We start from the raw sequence: 15,838 nt of genomic DNA on the forward strand, positions 1-15,838 counted from the left end.
AGTTTATGCTACTTTTTATGTTTATCCTTCATAGCAAAGTACTTTTTTCTTAGTCTAGTCCTGTCAAAATTATTGGTTATTGCAGCAAAGTTAGTGAATGATCCTAAGAAGGCAGATAAATCACCCTGTTAGATCACAGCTGTATGTTCCTAAACTTACCTTAGCAGTTGAAGAGCTTGCTATGAATTTGATGTCAATGTGAAATATCCCAAGGATTTTTTTTATTTATTTGCATGTGTTATCCAGGTCAGAGTATTGACCCATGTCCTACTTTAAAAACAGACCACTTTTTTTAATTTTATTTGGAACTTGTGCATGTCTAGGATAAGCTGTGATGTGTGAGATTCTGTTTTTGATGCTGTAACTCATGAATGAAAACTATCATATATTTTAATTTAAATTAAATACATAAAATATATTTTAACAAAATAGCAACTTAGTGGCTCAGTAGCATGAGGTACACCTGGAGATGGTGACTGCCTATGTACTCTCAGACAACTATCCTGGATTGTCCTGTCTGCTGAGAGGCAACAACCTTGGAGATGATTATATTTGGACATGGGTTACTTTAGCAGTGTCAGAAAACTAGTTTTTAGTATCACAGTATGGACTATTAGCTTATTCATTCTGTTGCAAGCGCATTAATCACTGACCTGTTCTGAGAGTTTTTCATGGGTTTTTAATAGTACAGGATAAAAGCTTTCTGTTTAGCTCCTTTTGTCTACACAGACTGACCAGTTCTCTTGAAAGCTAGAGTCTGTTTCTATATAATGATACACTAGGCTGTTTCTTTACTTTTTTTTTCTTCTTTATTTTTAATTACCATCACACTGCTATAGAATGTCAGTTCCTTCATTGAGCTGTGAAGAAATTAATAAATAACCCCTTGTCGAATTTTCCTATGTGCATTTAAAAGTGAATGGTGAGACCCTTTTTAGCCAATTTGTCTCCATTTTTCAGTACCTGGGGTTCTTAGATGGTAGAGGCTCCTGATAGGTTGGGGAGGATCTGTATCTATATACGGAACATTAGTCTAGAGTGTATGAGCTAATGGCATACAAGTGAGTGTCTACATCACACAGAAGCAGAAATGTTGGGTTGTCTGTGTTCCATGGTATTATTTAAAATGTTTATTTATATGATGAATGTTTTTCTACTTAATGTGTTAAACACACAGAGTCTACATACTAAAGAGTCATCTTTTTTCCTTGTTTTGAAAGCCACACTTTGATTGTACTCAACCGAACCTTAGTTTTCTAATTTTTAAGTTATCCAATGGCTTTTACTCTATGATAACAGATAGTACTAGAAGGAGCAGAATAGACAGAGTAAGTTCTAGATTTAGCAATACAAGGTCTGCTAGTGAAATATATTAATTTCAGTCTTAATGCAAATCATATTAATATGATTTTTCTTGGTTTATCAATTAATGATTTTAGTATGCTTCTTTTTATTTTGTATTTGCCATTGAATTCATTTGATACTTGTTACGATTATATGGAGTACATAAGCAAGCAGGTTAAACCCAATAAAATCTGAGTAGTAACACGAGATTTTAACAGCAGCTGGATATATTTTATCTTTGACCTGCTTGCTGACATAGTACAAATTGAGTTATTTCAGTTAGGGAAAAAGCTATTAAGTATGTCAATTCTGGGTATATGTTTTATTAGGCTGGGGCATTAGCTAGTAATGACTATTATATTTAAATTGTGATAAGTCTTATTCAAAACTATTAATGATCACCTCCCTCTCCAGACTTTTTTAAAAATATGCATTAAATATTATACACAAAATCCGTGTTGTATGAGGACATTTTTTCTAGTACTGACTCAAATATACTGATTCAATTAAAGAAAAAAATGTGTTGTCTTTCAGCTTCTTCCAGGTTAGGGGTTGCCACAGCGGAACTTCGGTCCGCTAATGATTGGCAGTAGATTTTCACAGTGCCGAGTTGCCAGCTTAACGCCCAATCTTCAATGAAGGCCCGCCCATTCACGCATTTGTTTTGGAACGCCACTCGACCCATGGGGAGAACATGCAGACTCCACACAGAAGGCACTCCCCACACAATAGCCGAGAATAGAACGGGAGAACCTCTTTCTGTGAGGCAACAACGCTACCGCTGCACCACCTCGGTATAAAGAAAAAAATGCTTCTATAAAATATATGCCAATTGTTTTACTGAATCAAATTAAGATTCCTTTAGGTCTGTTTGTAACATATTTGATACACTGTGCAAAGAAATAAGGAAGGCTTCAGTGATTAAGCAGATTTCAAGCTAATAAGGGTAATTGTAAGTCCTGGAAAACTGCTTTGGAGCTTATGAGTCAGGAGACAAAGTTTCTTACTAATGATAAGAAAAATGACACTGGGGATATGGTAAGTGCTCCCAAAGACATGGTTCAGAAATTCAATAATTTATTTAATAAAAATAACTATAACAGACATACTATGATTTCTGTTGATCTGAATATGATTTATGCCTTTTTTTATTATTAAATTTTTAATAAACCTGTTTGGTGATTATGTCCAGCAAACTAGGCCATTAACAGGTCATTGGAAACACATAAACATTGTACTTTTTATATATAAAGAATTATAAATTCAAAAATAAAGAACTCTCTCCCAAACAAGGTAAAAAATTATTCTTATTTTTCATTGATATTTTTCATTGTTATTTTAAACTAATAATATAATTTAATAACATGAAGCAACATAACTTTATTTATCACATTTAGCATAGGCTGCAAGGTACTTACAAATGCCTAGTTGTTATTCTCAATCATTTCAACTAGTTAAACTTCATTTTGATATTTTTATCAACACATAAGAAGTGAACATATATAAAAAAGATCAAAAAAATATGGTTGACATGATGTGTTAGGATTTGTATGAATGCAGTGTCTCACTCATGGAATTTGGTTACAGCATGCTATGTTTTACATCTATGAAAACCATATAACCTCCTAAAAGGTTCTGCTTCTGTTGTTTAACTGAGTACTAAAAACATATTAATCTAATGAAACATGGTATGACAGATTCTCTATTAATAAGTTTTAGGGTAGAACTTGTATTTTGTGCTTGTTTTTAAACTGTCTAGAGCTCCATGTCTTCAAATTGCTTTTTTTTTTGTTTTTTGCAATATAAAAGCTTCACAAGATAAATGTGGACTTTACAGCATTTATGCAAGCATTTTCTAGTCATAGAATGCATGTTAAGTATAATTCCCGCATTCTTACCTAAATAGTTTTGAAATTAAGGTTTTGGAAAGCAGCTTGAGCCTGTAATTCATCTCTTATTTTTCATTGATATTTTTCATTGTTATTTTAAACTAATAATATAATTTAATAACGCAAAGAAACATAACTTTATTTATCACATTTAGCATAGGCTCACAAGCTCCATTTCTTCACAGAAACAGCCGCAACATCTAACAGGAACTGAATAATTGACCTCTGAACCTGCAGTTCCTCTCTGAGACCAACAGACCAACTGGAACACTGGGAAAATGGCAAAGCAATTCAAAAGACAAAATGAGCTGTTTTTCATAACATTTAACAAATAAAAAATACTGTTTATATGTTTTATAAAGTTTAAAACACTATTTAAATAAGAATATATTGAAAAAAGCAGTACAACCACTCAGTCCTGCTTTTATACATAGAAATGATTCTTAAAGGGGAAGGGGAAAGAAAAAAGATTGCTTGTGTTAAGAAGTATGACTCACATTGCCAAAGAATTTTGTGATATGTGACATTCAGAGTGCTTTTTGTGATTAGAACAGATACAGGAGAAGTTGGCAAGGACCATAAAATATAGACAATAGGTACCACAGCATTAAATACAAAAAACTTTCTACACCAATTGGTTATAATGATATGACTGCTAGGGAAACTACTTCACCTACTCTCATATATAGCTACATCTGTGCTAGAAAAATAAATGTCTGTGACCTTAAAATTACATTTGTAAAGCATTTTTCTATTTGATAAAATCTGAATCATACCCTCAGAAAGTTTTCATATTTAAAAGTAATCTTTCAAAGATGTAAATTTTTTGTTTCAGTCTCTGAGACTATGGAATTACTCTTTCCCATACATGTCAGAGGCAGACTTGCTATTTCTTCCATAAAATGCATTTTTTGAACGGGGGTTGTGGGCAGTGGTGGTGCATAAATACATTACATATTAGATAGGTAATGGTTAAATATGTCAATGTTAAAATATTTCATTTTCAGGTTTTGCACTGTTTTCATTACTTTTATAATGGAGCTTACTCTATATATGTTACAGGATACTTATGATATACCTGCATTCCTATAATTAAGCAATGCTTCTAAACTCTTAGACACTGTTTTACAGACGTTTAACTGAGAAGGCAGTATATGAAATCTCCATATATATTAAAATAATCCTTGCTAATACAGTCATTGTCTTTCTGCTCAGCTGCCTTGTGAAATTTAGCTAAAGTAAATCAAATACTGATCCTAACAATCCCATACATAGATGTATATACTGACCCTGATAATTACATGTTTTACATCATATACTTTAATTATACTTTTACTTATTCCTTCCTTTATATGTTAGTAGCCTAGTCACTGTCTAGGCAATAATAACACAAACAGCAGATAATTACTAGTGAAACAATTTTACAGGGAAATGTGTTATACTATGGAAATTATAAAAATGTATTTAACAGCACACATGATTACAGAAGATATAATATAACTACATAGATTTGATACATCTATCAGAATCAAATAAATCACAATTTTAATACTGCTGTGAGAAATCTATGCCTATATATATATATATATATATATATATATATATATATATATATATACATACATCATATGAACACACAAAGAGATACTGTGTTGTACTGTTGACATACTCTGTTAACTCCATGATATGATAAAGTTTGACTTAGAATTCATTATATTTTTTCTTTTGATTCTAATGCCTTGCAAGCATCATTCTGAGTAAATACAGAGATTAACCAAATACTAAATGTCAAGATAATATAGGTGAAGGACAAAATATATGTATTATTACGCATCACTATTCTTACAATTACTCAACCAACTTGTCTTGACATCTTATGACATATAACATTTGTAGTAACTTACTGAATTTTATAAATGTCTATATGATATAGTTTGTTAAATAGTCTTTGAGTTTTTGGAAAACATTTAGGTTGCAATAAGACATATACTTCAGTTTGTTATTTTCTTCAAATGTTTGACCATAAGAATCTTAAGTTATTATGCATTACTTACATATAATCTTAACTAAAATGCTAGTTTATATAGACTCTATAATATATAACCCTCCCTTCCTTTTTTGGATATTAATAAAGTATGCAGTTGCAGTGACACACTTTCAAGTGACATGAGTTGGCAGATCTGTGGCTTATATGTAAAACATATTAAGCTAGGAACACTAGGTTCCATGAAGAATGATGTTATTGTAAATACTATTTTACCTTCTTTATTTGTTACAGAAACCTAGTTGATAACAAATTTTGTTATAACCTGCACTGTAAACCCACTAGGAAATCACTATGATTATTTTGAACTATTATATATTCTAAATGGTCTTAACATATAAATGTTTATCATTGAATGCAAATGGGCTAAATAACCATATTGAAAGAGTGAGTATTAATAAGTATCTTTCCTTACATAACACAGATATAGTATTTCTTCAAGAGACACATTTAATATCCCAAGATTTAAATAAGCTCACACTAAAATATTATAAAATATTGACTAGCTCCAAATACAACCACAAAAGAAGAGGTGTACTAATTCTTTGGAAAAAAAAGTCTAAGACTCCCTGATATTGTAAACTCATATATAGACAAAGATGGTATGTTAACATTAGCAGTAATTAAACTTGAAAGAAAATACTATATACTTATAAATTCTTACTGGATCCCCGGAATTGGTACAAAGTCAGTAAAGAAATACTTAGACATTATAACCTTACACTCTGGAGGAGAGATGATAATTGCAGGAGATTTTAATTGTATTCTTTCCTCTAATGAAACAACAAATCCTAAACCCTTTAAGATCTCTCCTGTAGCAAAACACTTACATAATTATATCAATACAAGAAATCTAAAAGACATATACCATATAAAACATCCCTCCTCCCTAACGTTTTCTCATTACTCATATAGGTTTGGGACACAAACTAACATAGATAAACCCTTAGTGTAGAATTCTTTACAATCAAAAATAGATAATGTATTACTAATATCCTGTCCCCTTTCTGACCATAATCCCATTACTTTTAATATAACTTTTCACACTGAACCCTTAATACATTGTCAAAGAATACCACTTATATTATGAAAATAAAAGGCTTTCAAAAATGGATGTTATCAGAAATTAATCAGTTTTTAGAAACAAATAACAATGGAGAAGTATCAGATACAATTCTATGGGACACCCTAAAAGTTGTACTGTATGGAAAAGTTAAAATTTGCTATACACAAAAATGAAAAGAATGGGATAAAAGTCTATACGATATCCAAACAGAATTAGATAACTTAAAACACAATCTTATAGCAAACAATAAAGTCTTGGATAATATAAATAAATTAAACAAAGAATATCAAATTGTTTTGCAACACAAAATATCTATACATTTAGAGAAAATCAAATTATGCTCATAATCAATCCTAAAAGTCTACATAAAATTGCAGCATGATCAAAATACTTAAATGAAAGAAATTACATAAAAGAAATTATATATGTTGAAAAAAGAAGAAAATAAAAACTACTAATTTAAACTGCATACTACAAGGTTTCAAGAAACATTATGAGAATATAAACCAATAAACGAAAACAGAAATATAGACAAATTCTTAACTGATAATATTCCAAAGACCTTGTCTCCTGGAAATATTGCCAACATTGATAGATCTTTCACATTTAAAGAACTAAAAGATCAAATAAACAATTTAAAAACTAATAAAGCACCAGGGTTAGATGGTCTGATTCCTGAAATATATAAAATTTTCCCTGACAATATCTTAAAAATATTACTAAATACATTTCATGAAATTAAAAATACATTTAATATCCCACCATCATGGAAATATTCACTCATCTCACCCATTCTTAAAGCTGATAAAGATCCTACCTCTTGTTCCTCCCATATACCTATCTCACTATTAAACACAGATTACAAGATTTTCATGAGCATAATATTAAACAGAATTGATTCCATTATACCTAGCATAATAGAAGAAAATTAGACAGGTTTTATTAAACATAAGAAAATCCAAGAGAATATAATAAGACTGCTGACCCTAGTAGAATTAGCAAAAAAATAAAATAAAATAAAAACGAATTAACAATAATGAGTCTTGAAATAAATAGAGCATTTGGCTCACTTAGTTGGTCTTATTTATTTAAAACACTACAACAATATAAATTTTCCCCAAACTTCATAAAATTAATTAGAAACCTTTATGAAGACTGTGTTTCTTTCGTAAAGATAGGTTCTCTCTTATCTCCTTCCTTTAAACTTACAAAAGGTACAAAACAAGGTTACCCTCTTTCCCTTTAATTTTTGCTCTAGCTGTAGCACCACTAGCTAATTATATTAGGAATAATGTCTACATTAAAGGTTATAATTTAAATAGTGACTTATTTCCAAAGATTCAGTTATTTGATGATGATTTATTATTAACTAGTGGAGACATTGAAACATCTTTGGATCAACTACTCAACACTTTAGATTTATTTGAAGACTTGTCAGGACTAAAATGTAATCATAACAAAATGTATAAAACCAAACGAAAAAGCAAACTGAGAAAATAAAAAATGGTCACAGCACAAAAACAAGAAAGAACCTGCATGATGGTCACTAAAACGAACTGTTATTTATTGAAGTGCTTTTCGTGTACTCAATGAGCACACTTCATCAGAAAACAGTTTTCTTAAAATCTTTCTCATTTATTAATCTAATAATGGCAAATTTCATGAAAATCACCCAATCTAACCAGTTAATTAAAAACATATTATCAATGTTTCCTATTACTTATACAAATGAGTGTTTAATCTCCTTTGATAAAAATAAAATGCTTTAATTTAAGAATAACAACTTAGTATACTGGAACCAATTTTTATCCATCAGTAGAATTCACCCAGCTAACCATCTATTTACTAGATACAGTTTACACAATAACTAGTGGATAGATATACAAACTTGCAGAAAATTTATACATAACAAAACTATATATTATTTTCAAACCCACAGAATCAACATACCAAAAACATTACAATTACTAACCAATATAATTAATGGTTCTTTGAAAGACACTATATTTATATTAATATATAAAGCTATTAGATCTGATTGTAGTTTTACAAATGCTTCTTTTTGGGAATACTCCACCAAAATAAATAACAGAGAATTTACTACTAACAACAAGAAACTCCTGAAATCAATACAAAAAAAAAAAACAACAATCTCTTCTTACTGGAAAATATGCACCTGGAAATACCTTCATATAAGCTATTATACACCTCAAAAAATTGCAAGTATGTACAAAAAAAATGATATGAAATGTTGGAGGTGTAAAGCACCAGAAGCCGATTGGTTCCATATGACTGTTGAATGTACTATGTTATATCAATTTTGGAAGGAATTTGAATGTTTTTGTAAGGCCTTATGGAATGATAATTATGAATTTTCAAATTATCTCATTTTATTCAATGTACCAATACCAGAAGTCATACCCAGATATCAAACACACCTTCTTTGATCAATACTTGCAGTTGCAAGAAAAGTTGTGACAAAAAAATTGGAAAACTAACTCTCCTATATCTTTTAGGAATTAATTTATTTATTTAGCAACAAATCTATGTGAAAAAGAAATATCTAGTTTAAAAATTAAAACAAAGAATTTAACACACAAATTAATTGTTTGGGAAAAGCTACAATCATTACTGAAAACGTTTTAGATGATTTCCTGAATATATATGGAAGTATATTCTTGTTATGGACTTTGTAAATAGTCTGTTTCAATTTTTGATTGTAAGTATGTCATTACTGCTATTGCTCTTGTTAAAAAATAAACATTTTTGAAAAAAAAAAACTATCTCCTAGTCACATTGGAGACAGCACATTTAAAGATATATGAAAAAATGCTGTACACATTTCTGTAAATGTCAGTCTCTCTGTTTTTAAGACGTAACTCAAGATGTATTTTTGTTTGAGACTCCTGTTTGTTTGGTGTGAATAGTTTATTGTCTTATAAGCTTGGACTCATAAAAATAATGTTAAGGTTACTGCTGTTGTTTGCAAGGATAACTTAAATGAAATATTCAGCACAGACTTGTTTGATTCAGTACTTCTATAGGAACTTAGGAACTCAGCTTAGAATGCTTTTCTGCTTTCAGTGTTCTAGCGCAGGAACTTGATCAACTATAATGTCATCTTAAAGTGTTTGGTGACATTATTTGGAAAACGTCATTCATTTCATGGAACAATGGCATGAGTTACTAGTGTTCTTTTTGATCTGTAAATCTGTGACCATCAATATAGTTGTTGTTGTTGTGACTTTCGGCTTTTTCCAGTTAGGGGTTACCACAGTGGAACTCTGGTCTGCTAATGATTGGCAGTTGATTTTTACCTACCGAGTTGCCAGCCCTGATGCACAACCTTCAACGAAGGTATGCCCATTCACGCATGTCTCCATGCAGAAGACGTTCTAACTGAGAGTCGAACCGGACAGCGTCTTACTGTGAGGCGAAAATGATACTGCAGCACCAAGTATGAAACTGAAATATTCCAGAAAATCTATCCATCTCTATATCTATCTATGTATATCTATCCATCTATTTCATATCTCTCTCTCTCTCTCTATATATATATATATATATATATATATATATATTTATGGATCTACTTCTAAAGACCGAACCGACGATTCCCCGACACGCGGAAAACGAAGACCAAACGACCGACAGGTAAGTTTACCGACAGGGTGATTTGCCGACAGCGGAAAGACCAACAAGGGTAATGTGCGATCGCGACTCGGTAAGTGTGCGACAGTGACAGCGTTAGGAGCGGTGAGGTAAGTGTGCGATATTGTGGGATTTTGGGTTAGGCTGTGGGAAAGGTGAGTGTGTGTAAGTGTCGGAGTTAGGGTTCGTGTAAGGTAAGTGTGTGATAGTGAGGGACTGTAGTTTAGGGACAGGTTACATGAGTTAGGGTTAGGGTGCAGGTAGGTGAAGTGTGCGATAGTGTCGGACCTTGGGCTAGGGGTGGGTTAAGTGAGTTAGGGTTAGGGTGCAGGTAGGTGAAGTGTGCGATAGTGTCGGACCTTGGGGTTAGGTGGGTTAAGTGAGTTAGGGTTAGGGTGCAGGTAGGGTGAGTGTGCAATAGTGTCGGACCTTAGGGTTAGGGTTTGGGTTAGGGCTAGTGGGTATGTTATGTAGTGTGGTGTGTTGTTTACGTTCGGTGTGTCGGTGTTATGGTGTTCGGTGTTTTGCGTTGTCGGTTTTGTGCGTTGTCGGTTATCTGGCGTCGGTGATTTTTGTGTCGGCGAAGTAGCGTTTCGGGCTTTTAAAGTAGACCCATATATATATATATATATATATATATATATATATATATATATATATATATTTGTATATGTTTATATATATATATATATATATATATATATATATATGCATAATATAACTTTACTATTGATATTCCGAAACTGCATACATCAACCAGTCATATGGTTGACCTGAAATGTGGGATACGGAACAGTGAAAAAGCAGCCAAGTTAAAACTGAATACATTGACACCCATAGTTTGATGTATTCAACATAGCACGAGGTAACTTCAATCACCCTGAAGCCTATGGTACCATGACATTCCACAGTCAATGGTATGTGTATTTTACTATTTTGCAGGACCGCAAGCTCCCCTGCTCCCCTCATGTGGGGGGTTTGATGTGCTTAACTTCTATAAACCTTTTTGAACTAGACATTTTTTCTCAGCCATTTGCATATCAAACTAAAGCAGTTTAGAATAAAGTTACTAGACCAAGATATATGAATATATATACATAAATGCATTATGGATTCAATAAACATATCGGTTTGGTGTCTAGAACTACCATGCATGTATGTGTGTGTGCGTGTGTGTGTGTGTGTGTGTGTGTGTGTGTGTGTGTTTATATATGTATATATATATATATATATATATATATATATATATATATATATATATATATATATATATGATATATTTAAGTAGCATGGGGTGTGGGGGTGCTTATAGTTGGAGAAGTGTAATATGGTTTGTTTTTTATTTGTTTTTGTATGTAGTTGTGCTAGCATTTATTAAATATTGGTTTCCTATGTATTTTCATTGTTATGGAATTCAATGTTTTGAGTTTTCAGTGTTTTGAATTTTCAAGATTTTGGTCTCAATGTTTTGAATTTCAAGGTTATGGGCTTTTGATGTTCTAAAGTGACTGGTGGGGGATGCTGGCTATGCACTAGAACTGTGGATGATGACACCCATCAGAAACTTACACACAGCCACACAAGAACATCATAATGAGGCACACGCAGAAACCAGAATCATCATAGAGCGCGTGTTTGGGATGCTGAAATCACGGTTCTGTTGCTTGGACATATCTGGTGGAGCCTTGCAGTACTCTCCAGGAACGTGTGCCCACATCTTCATAGTACATGCCATGCTACACAATATGATCCTGCGGAAACAGCTGCAGCAGGGTCAGAATGGTGAAAGCCCTCACAGCCCACCACCATTGCCAAGGGACCCACAGGCACAGGGGGGCTCAGACCATGAACACCCTGTGCCAGCCCCAGTAGGCAGACAGAGGCGTGCCCAGTATGCCCATGCCTTGGCAAAGAGGGAACGTATAGCACACACACTGACAGTGTAGGCACTCATGGACTGACACCCTTCTCCACCTGTACACACAGCAAACATGGATGCCACACACACACGACCACCTGTAAATTGTCATGTATAGGTGGTCTACTGTGTGCATCCTACATAGGTAGCCCTCAACTATTGTACACACAACTGCCATTGGCACAAGGTAAGTCAATACCTGAACAGTATATTAAGCTATCATACTGTATGTACAGGTTCATAGATACATAGGTAGGTACATGCCCAACCACCGAGACCACTCATAAGCATAGGCAAAACGCCTCTGCTGTCACCACCCCATCGATCAACTAACTGTCCCTCTGTGGAGCAGTGCCACTTGCGGGATCCCTGGGGTGTAGCTACTGTTCACCACCCACTCTGCAAGGATTCCCCGGAGTGTTAGTGAGGGGTTTTGTATAATGTAATCAGGGATGTAGTTCCAAATAATGGGGAGTATCCCTGACAGGAATCTTCACAGATGTGTACATATTACATAGTATACCTTAAACATAGCTTGCATATATAGGTAGTTCTCCACAGAATAATAAACATGTAGAACACACAACCGCTGAAATGTGCGTTCATCACCCTTGCACTACCAGTGCCTGCTCTGAGAGGAAAGATATCACTGCCAGGATTAGAACATGCAACCATGTACACATTCATCACAATAACATACCACTAAGCTACCTGAGATGTACCAATGGCAGTCGTGTATACTGACAGGATAAAACACAAAAGGTAGGAATGTGTTGAAATAGGACAAACCGGCATGTACACAATGAAAGGCATATGTTTTATATATATATATATATATATATATATATATATATATACATATATGTATATATATATATATATATATATATATATATATATATATATACATATATATATATATATATATATATATATATATATGTATACACATCAGCATATATACATATATATATATAGAGAGAGAGGGGGAGAGAGAGAGATATGTTGATATATGGGGATATACATATATATGTAGATATATAGATAGGTTAACAAAATCTACATAACCATGGAGGTACATATAAACGGGATACCTACCACATACTGACTGCTTTACATACCGACGCACATAATCTCGAGGCTTAAGGTCTGAAAGAACACAGTACCGAAACACCAGATGTGCGAGGTGTAATCTCACGATGTTAATGGACAGTTAGTCAGTGCTTCTGGTGTTGTGGTTTGGGTAGGTTACTATGTGTACGTGTGTATCTTAGGGCTGTAGTGTGTGTAATTGTGTGTTCTGTCTGTGGTGTATGTTGTTGGGGGACTGTAATGTGTGGTTGTGGGTTAGCTTTGTGCATCTGTTTGCGCAACCTAGGATGTAGAATATTCAAGTAGGGGGTGGTGTGTAGGGCGCAGACACCTACATGGGGTGTGTAGGGGGTCTTGGCCACTTGCTCATACGTAGTGTAGGATGGTTTGTTTGGATGTGTTGGGTAGCAGTGTGTCTGTGTGTGCATGTGTGTATCCCATGTTTGTGTTACCTTCGTGAGTTACTGTCGATGTCGGTAATGTGGGGTATGGGAGTCTGTTCCCGGGACTGTGTGCGTTGGAACACTGTGGTTTTGGAATTCTGTAGGTCTCCCGTATACAGCGGTTGACATGTTCACATATGTGTATAACATAGACCATAGCAATCACACATTCTGCCACTACCAACCTTTATGAGCAAAGGATATGGAGAGTATATGCCTATACACCATTACAAATATGTGCTATGGACATGAGCCAATGATAGTGTTACCACTTGTTCCACTTTGCCAGGGACACTCCCTCTTTTGGCGGTTGTATCCTGACCAAATATATTAGTGGCAAATGTCCTGGGATTGTAGGACATAATTATGTCCCATATGTACTGTAATAGTTGCATACAATAGTTATTTCTGTATCAAAAGTACCTACATGGTAAATGAAACAGGATAAGCTACTAAACTGCTAGAAAAATAAGCTTATAATTAGGCAAGAAAGGAAAGTTCTATCCCTTGCACTGACCGTGGGTTTGTGTCGGCCTGTAAAATCAAATGTTTGTCCTGAAAAGGACCCACTATGGACATATGAAAAGGTGGCAACCCTAGCCAAAGAGGGTCAGTCACCAACACAACTACGATGACTGCAAATACCTATGACAGAAATACACAGCTATCATGTAGCAACACATTATTACATTCAGATGTATTACCGAAGGGATTCAAGGACTAACATCACCTGCGTGCTCTACAGGAACCACATAGCAGTGACTTAATGAATCAGCTTGCAAATACCATTGTATTAGTCCACAAAAGGATAGGTGTTCAAATAGGGAAGGAACCCTCACGCACATAGCGATTATGTATAAAAGCAGTTCCTACACACCTGCATTTGCTAAGCACACCCACCAACATCATCCCCACACCCAGACATATTACAATACAAACTATAATAACATCACAAATCATTCACACACTCTACGACATCTGCAGAAGCCTTAACATACCTTCTCAGAGACACACTAACATGACCCTAAGTGAAATAACAGCTGTTATACAACGGAACAGCTGCTGATGTAATAGGGTTTGTTTGCACTAATCCCATTTCAGAAGGTTGTGTGTACACCAGGATGTGTTAGCAATTAGTGAGTAACAGCACAGTATGCTACACTTGTACACCAAATCAAGGATGTCTGGTGAGCACACTGTACACCACATAACAGTTCATGCATAGCCATACGTCCTTGAACTGGACAAACATCCTTGCTAGACTTAAACATCTGCAGAAGTATCAGGTACAAACAAACCCTGCATAAGTAGCACTGTTCCGAAATATAACAGCTGTACTCAAATGTAGAACTAAATTGTCTAGCCATTACACACAGTCCACGGGAGTTATGAAGCTAATATATCTCTGTGTGTCTCTATATAGCTGTTGAAATATATCACTATAACACATCTAGGCCGTCTCCCTCGAAAGTAAGGCAAATGGACAACACCCAAAAGGAGTACTCACATATACACCACTGTTGCCATGGTATCGGCTAATGGAGTAGCTGCACAGCTGATGTACATCCAATTAACTACTTTGGAACAGCAATTGGTGAACAGGATACCACATGTTACCAATATGTAATTAGAAAAGGATGTGTTATCACACATTCAAACCATCCGTATATACCAGCGGAACATTACAAATAACATTGAAACACAAACCGAAAATGATTGAATCAACTGTTAATGATACGTCGGGTTACTAATAAGGTATGTAGAACAGTCAGTATGTCTGTGTATGTAGTACTATTCTGTAGTATTTAAAGTGCACACAATCTATATAATGGAAACAGTTATCTTGTAGTGATGTATTGTTGAGCATAGTCACGCTTGTAGTATTTGTGTGTACTGCTGTAGGTCACAAGGCAAACACCGCATACACCACAAGGATGCTATATAAGGGCTTTGAACAGAAATACTCCTTACTAGTCGACGTCAATGGCAGAGTTGGTCCAACAAGTATGTGCTATAACAGGGGATAGTATATGTTGATATATTGTAACTGTAGCCATATGTATGGGTGTAATACAGAGAATAACATGTGGAAGGTTGGGCTACTGTGCAAGTATGTTTTGTATTGTGGGATACTGTGCCAATAACTGTGTAATGTACAGTATTGTAGGCAGATATGTATTACAAGCTACATAGCATTACTGTAATGGTAGGCAAATATTAGTTATGTCAATTGGCATTTACAATACACAATAACAGGATACATATGTCTTTTAGTGAGCCAGCAGTTTATCAGCATGATAGCAAAGTAAAATGGAAGAGCTATTTAACTATCCATGCACATAAGACATGTAATATGTGCAAAGGTAGGTACTAGGCTGCTTTACCAAGGGT

This window comes from Protopterus annectens, chromosome 3.part0, assembly GCF_019279795.1.
Source record: "Protopterus annectens isolate FY-2018-M chromosome 3.part0, PAN1.0, whole genome shotgun sequence".
Taxonomy (NCBI): Eukaryota; Metazoa; Chordata; order Ceratodontiformes; family Protopteridae; genus Protopterus; species Protopterus annectens.